Source organism: Prinia subflava, chromosome 15 (assembly GCF_021018805.1).
Source record: "Prinia subflava isolate CZ2003 ecotype Zambia chromosome 15, Cam_Psub_1.2, whole genome shotgun sequence".
Taxonomy (NCBI): domain Eukaryota; kingdom Metazoa; phylum Chordata; class Aves; order Passeriformes; family Cisticolidae; genus Prinia; species Prinia subflava.
In genome coordinates this window covers 17259074-17271748 of record NC_086261.1, presented here as the reverse complement: position 1 = coordinate 17271748, position 12675 = coordinate 17259074, and the positions used below count along the sequence as shown (strand labels likewise).

At 53.3% G+C, this 12675-nt stretch overlaps 1 protein-coding gene across 3 annotated transcripts in view; it reads right to left on the bottom strand.

Moving 5' to 3' along the window:
- Positions 1–12398, bottom strand: part of ZNF609 (zinc finger protein 609) — a 64146-nt gene extending 51748 nt beyond the window's left edge. For all 3 annotated transcript variants that reach the window (XM_063412173.1, XM_063412175.1, XM_063412174.1), the window contains exon 1: positions 12247–12398. The gene's annotated coding sequence lies outside the window, so the exon portion shown is untranslated. The remainder of the gene's footprint in view (positions 1–12246) is intronic.
- Positions 12399–12675: the final 277 nt, after the last annotated feature.

Sequence of the window (12675 nt, the reverse complement as noted above, 5' to 3'; positions counted from 1 at the left end):
TTTTCCATCTGCTCCCCACAGCATCCTCGGCTCTGTACAGCTAATAATCCGCTCTCTGACAGGTCATTACAGAGATTTTTAACCCCATGAGCTGGGGGGCTTGCGTGCAAGCTGGAAATGAAAAGCACTGACCTCTCATTTCAGCAGCAGGGAAAGTGCCGAATCAGGAGATCACTTTGTGCACCGGAGTCACTAACAGCTTCCCAAAGCTGACCTGCGTGTTTCTATGGCTGCCTCCTCCTCCTCTTCCTACCCCTGCCCCAGCACCTGCTCCCCAGTTCCAAGCTGGTGTGTCCAACCCCGTCAGCCTCTCCAGAGCCTCTCTCCAAATCACTGACGGGGCCAGCGACTGGCAGCGACCACCTCACTCCTGCACGACATTCTTCGTGTCAGGGATCCACAGCAATTCCTTTGTGCGGGTGGGCAAAGCCAGTAACGAGCTGGATGAACCACATTTTTGGCTGGTACCAGTCCCTTCCCAGCCCTAAGCTGAGGCATGGAATCCAGGAACAATCACAATGAACACTGATGACCACTAATGGGCAGGAACAACCCACAGGAGCTGACAGCAGAGGATGAAGTTCAGTCTCCAAACCCAAGTGCTGCCGACCCAAAGTTGGAGCAGTTAAAGAGTCATGGCAGGCTCGGGTCAGAGGGAAAAGCAAACAAGGATCTCACCTCGCAGTGACAGGAAAACGACAATCTGCAGGGCTGTACTGCAACATGCGTAGCATCATCTATTCCATGCAACACCTGCATGACACCAGCTTGGCCAGCTCTCCACTCCCACCACAGAATTCACCTTGCTGCTCCAAACGTGCACATACACACGCACACACATCTCCATAAGTAGTATTTATACGTGTGGAGTAAGGAGACCAGATGAGCGGGACTTGGATCTGAAACTCTGCAAACAGCAGCAGCTTTTGCCAATTCCTACCACAACAAAAGGAAGAAGGAGCCCAGAAGTCCGCTGGGTCCCTGGCAATTAGAGAGCCAGGAACAATCAAAGGCTTAGAAAACAAGAGGAGCAAAAACCTTCACCCTACAAAGGAGGTGCCAAGGGAGCCCAGGCTCTGCTAATGCAGACAGAAGGGAACCACAAACAGGACGGACAGGAACATGCTGGATTGGCAAGAGCAGGGGAAAGGCACGTTGTGACGAGAGTGAGGCAGAGAACTCAAGACATGCCACCACAGGAAGAGGGACTGGGGCAGGGATCAGCCCTTTCCACAGCAGAGCTGAAGGCTGGGATCCTGGAATGTGATCTGGGGAGAACTCCTGCATATGCTCCATCACATGTGGCTCTAAAGCATTTTCCACAGCTTCTTCCCTCCCCAGAACTCCCATCCCACTTCCCCATTTCTCTACTCCACTATTGCAGGCTCAGCCGCTGTACCCAGAGGAGCATTTGGAGTCCCTCTCCCAAGCCAGACCCACAAGGACCCAAAACAAACACACCATTGTTATTTTGGGTGCATAGGAGCCCCTGGCTACCGTACCCCACGGCCCAGAGAAAGAGGTGCCTTTCCCACTGCCTCCTTTGCCCAAGCTGGAGAAGCACCGGGTGGTATCCAGATCCTTCCCACTCTCCTGCCGGGGGAGTAACGCTGCCACAAATCACAGCATCTCAGAAAACAGAGAGAGGAGATTGATTCAGCTGTAAACGTGTCCTTCCCCTTACCTCCTGCCATCGCAGGATTGATCCCCGCACAACATGAAAAGCATGTGCTCACTTGTTGGCCTGGAGACCTGCCAACAAAGCGTTTTAAGAGCAGTCCTGGAGCGCAGATCCTACAAGGAGACAGCTTTCTGCTTGGGAATGCTGCACACACACAGCACCAGACATGAATAATTCAGCTCCATTAGGTGCTGAGACCTCTATAATCCACATCTACGGGCTGGGACAGAGCCAAACCATATTCAGAGACAAACCTGAAAGTTCACTTTCAGGGCTGCACACACACCTAGAGACAGCTCTTCCACCAGAACAGCTCCACTTCCAAAAGGCAGCAAGGAAACCGCGCCAGCCCCCGGCTCCATGTGCTAAAACCAGTGCAGGATGCTCAGAACCCGCCGAACCCGCACCATTCCAGCTTTCTCTGCTGGTTACCGGAGGCCAGGAGACCAAGGCTGGGAAGGATTGACCGCCCAAGGGCGGCAAGATGTAGGAGAAAGCTCTTCTCCTGGCAGCAGCCAGCCCACACATAGGGAGACTGTCTCATAGCCATGTGCTCCAGCCTGCAGCGCTCCAGGATTAGCCTCTGGTGGCTTCCAGACATGACTGACTGCAATTTTCACCCTGATTAACTTTCAGGAATGCCCACAAGAAGGAGCAGCACAGAAGACAGGGAAAGGGGGAGAAAATCTGCAGGATGCAGCATTTCCTCCAGCAGGCACAAGGCAGGGAGCAGAAGGTTTGGTGAGATGGTTGCTCCGGCCAGCAGCAACCCTGGAGAGCAGAGCCCTCTGCTCCCTCCCAAAAGAGCCAAAGGCAGTGGCATGGAAAGGCTGCTCCCCCCAGCTTGCCAAACCCCCAAAGGGCTCCCCCACAAGCCCACAGCTGAGGCAGCAGCACTAGGGGCTGCAGTGCTGAGGCCCTTCCTCCAGCCACTGGTAGCCAGCCGGCTGCTCTCCCCATCCACTGCCTCTGCATGAGATCCCTTTTTGTTTCCTTTTACGACTAAAGAAACTCAGGGCGGTGGGGGAGACACACACTGCCTTCCCCATGCTGCTGCACTCACTCCCCACTCAGCTCCCACCACCGTGCCTGTAATCCCCCAGCTGGGCTTGTTTGGGTTAGATTTTTGTTAAGTAACTCCCATGTCTTTTCTGCAGATTTCTTTTTAAGATGTTCCTTTTCTCCCCGCCCCCTCTCTCTAGAGCTGGGGGAGAGAGAAGAGAAAAAAAAAGAGAGAGAAAAAAAGAGAAATGTTGAACGCGAGCCAGCTGGCACGAACAAGAGGAGACGGAGAAATCTGCACAAAGGAGCTTCCTCACTCACTTGCTGCTTTCAGCTCAAGAAATCACGCAGGGGAGGAGGGTTCACTCTCCCCCAGACATCAGTCAAGCTGTAGCAGACAAAGGAGATTTGCCATGACACCCTCCAGAACTGCCACCCAACGGGGGCAGGATCCCTCCACCGCCTGCGCCCCGCGGGAGTCCGAGCTGTTGCAAAACACGCCAAGGCACAGAGCTTCAAAACAGGCTGTTCAATGTGGAATTAAGCAAGATTTTGAATGGAGGAGCTGTGCTCCCGCCTCTGTGCTCATACAAGGCGCCCAGGGAACTTCAGTGGCTCTCAGGGCTGAGCGGGACAGCGTCAGCGAACTGCCAGGAGGGAGAAGGCTGAACCCAATTTGAATAAAATGGAGCCACCCTTCTTTTTTTAACATGGAGGTGCACCCCATCAGGACTACATCTTCCAGCATGCACTGCAGCCAGAGCGCTGAGAGAGACACCAACAAACTTAGGCCAGGACTCCCAAGTTCCTGAAGGCTGAGCCTTGACACTGGAGATGAACCTGAGACAGGGCAGCACTGAGCGATGAGTCATTTGCTGGCATTCTTGAGAAAAGCTTGAAATACTTCAGTCCAAGCATGACAAAATCAGGACATTCAAGGTCACTGGGAGAGGCTGGAGATGGAGGAAAGTGGAGAGGTGAGCAGAGACCCACTTTGGTGCAGGGCAGCCAGGCAATCACTCTACCTGAAGCAAAGCTCCAAAGACTTTTCAACCACAACACCCACCTGCTCCCAAATACACACTCGGGCCTCAACTTCACATTCATCATCAGGCAAAAGATGCTCCTGGGATCAAAATTCAACCTCACACCCACTCCCATTCACTCATGACCTTAAAACACGACTTTTTTAGCAAAACTCACCTCAACTGCAGCACATGATAATGTCCAGCAAAGCTGTCAGTACAGAAGATAGACACACAGTGCCAGTGAGCTTGAAGAAAATACAAGAATAGCTAAAACCTAGCGTTTGCTTCTTACTGACACTTCCACAACCTTAATACCATGAGGATCAACTCGATCTAGGGCTGAAAAGCCCAGGGTTCTTGAACATGTCTGACTAGCAAAGACATCCTCTTGAGAACCCCTCAATTCCCAACAAGCTACACAGAGCCCTGCTACATGCAGCACACAGAAAGGGGGAACACAAAGAGGACCAAGGGTTTCAGGCTTTCCTTTTTAATGTGAAATGCGGAAAACTGGAAAAAGTACCTCTTTAATCCTCCCATCAGTTTTGCAAGTGTCATCACCAAAGTTCAAATGTTTTATCTATTTGTGCCTTGAGACTCCGCAGTTCTGCAGATTTACAATTATTTGATTTTGATGTCTCTCAGCTTGTGTATTTTTTCAAGGTACCATTTCTGTATGTACTTCTGAATAAAACACAGCTCACATTTCTTCCACCAACTCACAAGGAAGTCCAAGAGCTTCGTATTTCAAGAAAACTATCAGCAAGAGAACCATCACGTGGTCCTCAGGTCAAGCAGGAGGCACATTGATACCTACAGACCCAGATGAAGGCACCAAATCCATTCAGTTCCTGTGAAGGGTGGCTGGCAAACAGCATCTCCTTGGAACATCTGCTCACTCTGCTGAATTGCACTGCTGGAGTCACTTCTCTGGTGTGAAGCTGAGCCAGCATCATTGTCACACACAAGCTTGAACATACATGTCTACATGACTCAGGTCACGGAACCATAGAGCAGAGCAGGTTGGAAGGGACCTGGAAAGGTCACCTGTTCCAACCTTTTGAGAAAAAAGGAGATCGGGTGAGATTACTACCACCCTGTCACATCTGGAGAACTTCCATCAACATGGACTCTTACTGTGTCCTGGAGGGGGTTGTTTCAGGGAATGGCTGTAAAAAATTTCTTTCTTATGTTGAGATGAAACCTCTCCCAGTGCAATTTTTATTTGTTGCCCCTTGACTTCTCCATATGGCTCCTCTTTGTAGGTGCAGCAATGTTCCTGCACACATGGCATCCCTGCAAAGAGCTGACTGACCTCCTGCCAGGCAGGAACCAGGTTTGCAGGAAAGGCCACGGTGCTAGGATAACACAGTGGCATGGACTGGAGGAGCATCAGGCACAGCATGAGCAGCCAAGAGTCATGCCAGCACTTTGTTACAGCTCTGACAGCAGGGTCCTGTGTGAGCCACATCCCTTTCCCAAGCCTTTGCCATGGAGATGAGCAGGGAGCAGCAAGGCTCACGCACTGGATCACAGCGTGCTCATCCAAAAATGCCAAGATAGACATCTTCCAGCAAGCATGATCTCGCAGACAAAAATCTCAGGCAGCTGAATATGGCCAAGATCTAAGAGATCCCAAATCTTACCCATATCCACAAGTGCAAAGTGGTGCCCAGTGTCTAAACTTTCTGCTGTATAGCAAAAAAGGAATTGAAAAACCCACATGTATGGGAGAAAAAGTATTTGGTAGGTAAAATGACAGAGCAACTTCCTTCCTGCAAGCTCAGCTCTCGTATCTACCCTGTATCAGGGCTGCCCAAGGATTTACCCCACACTGCTGTATCTGCATGCTGGAAGATACCCCTGTGTAACTGCCACACCCAGACCCGCACGCGATGGTTTAACAAGAACCAGAAACACAGCCCCATCTTCAGCCAAAATCTGCATCCTCTGCTCGCCCCATGATCCTCATGTGCCACCCTGTGGGTGTCACAGCCTCACTGGCACCCAGGAGGTCCCCAGCAAGCAGTGGCAGTGCCACAGGAGCGGAGTAGCGGCGCCACAGGGTTTGGCTGTCAAAGGCTGACACACAGACCATTGGCAGCTACACAGCAGCAAAAGCAAAGCAACACCATGAGCAACACCCAGCCAGGATTAACACGGAAGCCCTCTGGGTGAGTCCACCCCAGACAAGCCAGTGAATTCCGGCAGCACCAGACACGGCCCCGGTGTTCCTCCACCACCACAAAGGCCATTCCTGTTGAGCCCAGCCAGCCGTGTCACTGCTGGCTGGTGCCAAAAATAACATTAAACGCTCAAAAAGAGACATCTGAGCCAATCTGCTTGGCACTGCAATGCTTTCCATAGTGATAAACCTGGGGAATGACTGTCCCTTGAACAGAGCTGGTTTCAGCTGGAAAAGTGGAAGAGCTGTGTGGATTTAAAACCAGAGCAGTTACATCCTTGCTAACCCCAACACAGAAGTGAACTGATTTATGAGAGGCCTAAAGGTATTTGAACTGGTGGCTTATTCTTTTGCACAGCCTAGAAGGGGGTAGAGGGCACGTAAAAATAACCCAAGAGGTTCCCAAACTTCAGCACTCCACGCAGGCTGGAAGGTGGCCAGCAGTGAGAGGAAGCAGCAAGACGGATGTGACCAGGAAAGATCCTCGAAGCATCACTCACGGAGATGGGAAGAAAGAAGACCTGGTGAAGACCAGAGACAATCAATGGGCATAAATAACCACTGGAGTAAGTGCCAGAAAAGGGAGCTTGCCCTTTTCCTCTGCTCACCCAACGCTGTCAGCAGGGATGCAGGAAGGCACACAGGTGTTGGCAGCACCCCAAGCTCAGGGTGTTGGTGGGAGCAGGGTGGGCACTGCTGAACTGGCCATTTGCTCCCTTTCCTTACAGGGCTCCAGAGGCAGCTCCTCACCTCGCTCCTGGTCCCCCTGCTGTCCCCCAGCCCCAAACTGGGTCACAGAGGTGCGGGTATCCAACAAGGATCACACTCCACAGAGGTACAGCAGGAACAGCAAAGCCATTTGCTGCAATGCCAACTCTGCATCCAAGTCAGTGTCTCTTTTCCATCTTCTTCATCCAAAGGAAGAGCACCGAGTGATCCCAGCTGAGCAGTGTCTCCCAGCCACACTCCTGCCTAGAGAGGAGAGTGGCATAGCAGGGCTGGTCAGAGAGGACAGACAGCCACTGGTTTGCTTGCTCCCAGGGAAGGGAGAGCTTCTGGGCTTTATTTCCTTTATCTTTCCTTTTAGGAGCAGAGCATGCAGCCAGCCTTGGCTGTTTCCCAGCCTTCAGAAGACGATGAACATTTCTCCACCGCTCCAAAACCGAAGGAGCTGCCACTTCACCTATTAATGCCTTTAATTCCCCTCATTCGATAACCAATTAGGGCACCTTGGCTCCCAAAGCTGAGGCTCCCTTTGTAGCAAGGCCAGTGCGTGTGGCTGTAATCCCTCTTCCTGTCACATCATCAGCCTGGGAACACTTTGGGAAAAAAACAACCAGACTGTGAAGCAAAGGAGGAGGGAAGGCAGACGTAGACACAGACAAATGCAAGCAGAGCAAGTACCATGCCAAGAAATCCCTCTTTTTTTGACCTGGGAGGGATAATAAATAGGTGTATCTCCCAGATTAATACGGCACATTTGCAAAGCTCTGATATCCATCAGAAAGTTGCTAATTCGTGCTAATGACCCGTTGCAAATTGCCAAATTTTGTGAATTAGCCAGCACACAGGAATACAATAAAATCCAGTGAAAACCATGCATCAAAGTGGGCTGGGTTTATTTGGGGAGCCCTAGTGTACTTGGAATTACTTGTGGCAATGGATGCAGAGGGAAGGTGCAGATTAGATGTGAAACCCCCTTAAAAACAAACGAGAAATCCTCAGGACAAGAAGAAATTTCAACAAGGCTACTAAGCCTTTGGGAAAGGAGAAGCAATTCTCCCAGAGATGAGCAAGATTCTTCCTCTGCTATTAGATTCATAGTGGTTACTGTCAGTGAAGTCATTACACACCTCCTTTTCACTCCTTTAAAGCTGCACAGCACACTCCTCTTGATCTGCTCTTCATCCCCTTGGAGAAGCACCAGGAAAACTCCAAGTCAAATCTTTGGGCCCACTTGAACTAACAATGCTCTGCTAATCCAAACCACAAATGGGCTCAGCGAATTCATTAAAATCAATTTTGTTATCATTAAATCCGCGTAGCCCCATCATACATGACGGAGCACTGTAGAGATCTCATCATTCCAGCCACTGGAAGAATGAGGAGCCCAAGAACAGCTTAGAGGAAAAATCCAATGCCACAAAACCTTTCTGTGCTTGGAGAAAGAGGAGCATAAAGCACCAACATCATCTTTCCTTTTCTTACACCATGAACGTGGCAATGAATTGTGGAAGTTGGGCATTTAATGTTTCAACGTAAAATATCAAAGTTGTCCTGAAATTATCCTTATTCATCCACAAAAGAACTGCGCTTGCATCCGTTCATATCCCTCACACCACATCTGAGCTGACGTTCAGCAGCTACGTCAGTGGGTTTTGTGCATGTGAAGGACACTCAGCTGCACAGAAAACAAAACAACCTCTTGGGCTTCTCACAAAAACTGATTTTTCACCCAAATGTAGATTGGAATTGGTTTCCTTTAAAGAAAAAAATCAATTGCAAGAGCAACTGGAGTCCCAGGGCAAGTTTCCTGGTCAGGCAGCCATTCCCTATTTTCTTACTGTAAGATTGTTTAAGCTCAGCCTCACTCCTTCCTCTGATACAATGTCATACCTCAAGGCACTGACCCTCCGTAGCAGGAAAGTGCATCTGCATGGCAAAATAAGCCATATCCCAGTGGGATCTCTTTTCCTGCCCTTTCCCTACACAAAGCAACACCCTTCCTCATCCAAGTCAACCCAGCACGGGGACATAAAGCAGACCGGTTGCTTCCAGGGTGGCAAAGCTCTGGTTCAGGAGCCTCATGTGGCCGCCAATGAGCTCCCAGGACAGTTGCATGCTTTAGCCAGCTCATCCACCCACTCCTGATCTTCCCAAGAAAGCAGACAAGACCCAAGAGAAAATGACAAGCTGTCCCCCTGCCCAGAGAGCCTGTGAAGGATCAGAAGAGGCGTGACAGAAGAATTGCAAACAGCCCAGGTCATCTCCAGGTGCTTCAGAGACTTTGGTGCTTGCCAAAAAATATCTCTACAAACCACCATCAGATGCAATGGAACACAGATTTGGGAACAGACACGACTCTCCCACCCCCAAGGCTGGAGAAACATCAATCCATATCCTGCAGGAAGCCTCTATAACCATGGATTTCTCCACCACCTCAGTAGGCAACCACCCCACAGACTCCAGCACTGATCCACTGGCTGCCTTCATCTCGTACAAGCAACCGAGCACAGTTAAACTGTCACCAGCTCCTACCAAGGTCACCTGCAGCCTCACCTCCTCTGCGTAGGGAGGCTGCATGTGACACACACCCCAGAAGCATCTGCCCACTCACTACCTGCCCCCAGCAGGTCCCTGTCTCTGGCCAGGATCACCGGCAATGGAGCCAACACTCAAAGGGCATCACAGCGCACGCAGGATGTCACACAGGCCTGGAACAACATACCTGGGACCATAAATACCATCTTATTTACATAATGCTCTGGATAAAGGGGACAAAGAGGCTTATTGCATTACATCTGGGACTAGTATTGCATCAGCGCCCACAGGCCCTAATCCCAGCCAGAGCCGTGCTGGTGGGGCGTGGTGGGACTGTGCCGAGGTGCATCCCCATTCCCAGCAAGGTCGAGCTCAAGACTCGGCCTCTTCCCACCACAAGCATGCAGAGAAAGATCCCTACACCACGGAAAAGCCAATTAAATCAGGAACAAGACGTGACTTTGGTCCTCAACCACCATCAGCTGAGCCATCAGAAGTGAGATCCCAGACGTGGGTCTCAAACCTGTCATGGCCTAGACACAACACCCAGACATCGACTTTGTCTGGGGAATGATGCCCACATGGAAGTGCTGGAAAGACCAGGCAGCTCCTGGTTTTCTTTAATTTACACAATCACAATTAAGAATACACTGTAAATACAAGCTGGAGGCAATTTCTGATTCAAGGCAGCCCTGTTCTACAAGAGAATAAACCAGACAGAGTGAACTCCGGTCTGCCCTTGTTAATTCAAAATAAAGGCACACACAGGCTGTTGGGTAGATCCAGCACCATGTGAGAGCATCTCAACCACCTTTGTGAGCCCTTTCTTCCCACAAATGCACCTTTTCCGCTCATTTTACGGGGAAAAAGCTTTTGAGGCAGAAATAGCAATGCCATCACCACTGACATAAGACAAGCCAGGTGTAAGGAAGTGTGAGGGGACTTTGCAACTGAGGCAAAGGAGGGATTATTTGGAGGGATTATTTTTACCGCTCAGCACAGGGTTCCAGACAGACAGATGGATCCCCCCAAAAAAATCACACTACCTTCAGCACGCAGAGAGATAACAAGTATGCTAAGAGACACATCCATGCATACACACACTGGCCCCTGAGGCTAACTAGCAGCCTAATGGTGACTCACCAAACACACACACCAAGTCCCAGTGCCTGGCTTGGAGAAAGGAATAAAATCCTCTTCCCGTGCTCTGGCCATACTCAATTACAGGTCATTCCAACTCGCTTGATAATTAATTTCCTCCAGTGGCTCTAACCAGAGGCAGCCCTTGCCCTGCATGCCAGGCCAGTGCAGGTGAAACATTAAATCCTTGTCCTTTTCCACCAGAGACACTGCGTTCCTGGCGCTGCACACATCTCCCTTCTCCTCCTCACAGGAGACGAGAAAACCTCACTGGATGAACGAGGGAGTAAAAGGGCAAGGATTTGCGTTTTGCGACTGAAACAGCTTCAAAATAATAAAATATAAATTATTTTTGGTCAAGAGCTAATCAATAAAATCAGCTGCCTGAATTTTCTGAGTGCCGTGCATGTGCAGTCGCGTACTGCCAACAAAGAGCTAGAAATGTGCGGCATAATCTGATGCTGGAGTCCTCGCACAAAGCGTGGAAATAGGTTTTCCTGAGGATGTCCAGGCGAGGAACTGCCTGCACACGATGGAGCCCAAAAGCCAGCCCCAACACCGGCATCCTTGGATATTCCGGAGGAGGGGGAAAGAGCCCATGGGGCTCTTCGGTGCACACTTTGGAAAATGAGTGTCTAACGCCTCCTCCAAGAGAAAGGGCCTTCCCAGAAAGGGGGGGAAAAGGAAAGGAAAGGCAAAAGGAAGGCTGCTGGGAGATGGAGGAGAGCCAAGTCTCGCAGACCAGACCTGAACCTGTGACCTTCCCCATGTACACAAGGGGCGGGAGAGCGCACGGCAGGAGCGCTTGCCCCGCCGGCCGCCCCAGCCCTCGCGGGACACCCGGCCACGTTGTCACCGGCGGGGTCACCTCCAGATCGGCCCCGCTGGACAACGGGGGCCCGAAGGACTTGAAGGAGGGCGGCTCGTCCTGCGGCACCCGGCCCGGCCCCAGCGGTGATGCCCGGAGGGGCTCCGCTCTCGGGGTCTGACCCGCCCCAAACTCACAGGGACTCGCTAAATGCAGTGGGGAACATTTAATCTTCCGGGATTCGTGCCGAGAACCCCCTACCGGCACTACAAAAGAGCTGGGATCCAGGGAACCTCCGCTCGCACTGTCCTTCTGCTCCTGTACCCCCAAAACCCTCCCCGCACAGAGACGGGGGTCAAGAGGGGTGACCCCCGCTCCGCCCAGGAACACCGCTACCCTCTCGAGAACCCCCTCCCCGCCTGCACCACCCCCGCAACCCCGATCCTTCCCACAAAACCTGGGATGGCGGTGACCCCAGGCAGGGGACACCCCCTCCCGGCCGCTGTGGGGACCCCGGGACTCCGAGCGCGACCCTCGCACGGCACAGGCGGGCCTCGCACCCCTCAGGGAACCCGGCCCCCAACGGCCACAACACCCGGGGGGCTCCTTCCCAACGGCCACGGAGGGACCCGCACCGGCCCGGGGGGCGAGGGGCACACAGAGCCCCATCCCCAGTGGTCCCGGGGGGGCTGCCGGAGCTCCACCCCACGGCCAGAGATGAGGGAGGGGGAGGCACGTATCCTCGTCCCCAATGGTCGCAGGAGCGGGGGGGGCACACAGACCCCCCCCCAAGGGTACGGGGGGGCACAGGGGTCACGGATGGGGGGTGGGGGGGCACTGAAACTCCCGTTCGCAATGGTCCCGGGGGAGGGGTACCCAGAACCCCGTCCATAAGGGTGACGGGGGGAGGCACAGCCGCGTTCCCGAGGGTCACAGGGAAGAAAGGGGAGGGCACATATCCCCGTCCCGGCGGTCACGGCTCACGGCGGCGGCCCGGGCCCAGCCCGTGCAGCAGAGGCGAGGGGGGTGCCCGAGTCCCGAGGGGAGCCCCAACCGCCCCCCCCCCAACCCCGACCCCCCCACCCCCCCCCCCGGCCGCGGCGGGGCGGCGGGGCGCGGGGCCGGCCGGGCGCGCACTCACCCGGTCGCTGGGGTATCCGCCCTAGGTGCGCTCCATGTGGGTCGCGCCGGGGCCGGCGCTGCGGGCCGGGGCCGGGGCCGGGCCGGGCCGGCCGGGGCCGCCACGCGCTGAGGCCGCGCCGCGCAGGCCGCGCCGGGTCCGCCGGGCGGGGCGGGGCGGACGCGGCGCAAAACGCGGAGGGCGGAACGTGGAGCGGCGTCCCCGGACGGCGGGAAAACACGGAGCGGATAGCCCGCCTGAAGGATCGGGAGCCGGAGACAGACAAAGCCCGGTGCGGAGTATTCCCCGCCTTAGGAGCTGGAGCAGCCGTGATGCCTCCTCGGAAATGGGGGGGGGGGGGGAGGAATCTTTTGGGGGTGTTTCACGCTCTGAGTGGTTTTGTGAGACCTCAGCCCGGCACGGCCCCCCAAAGCCACGCTTTTAGCTCCT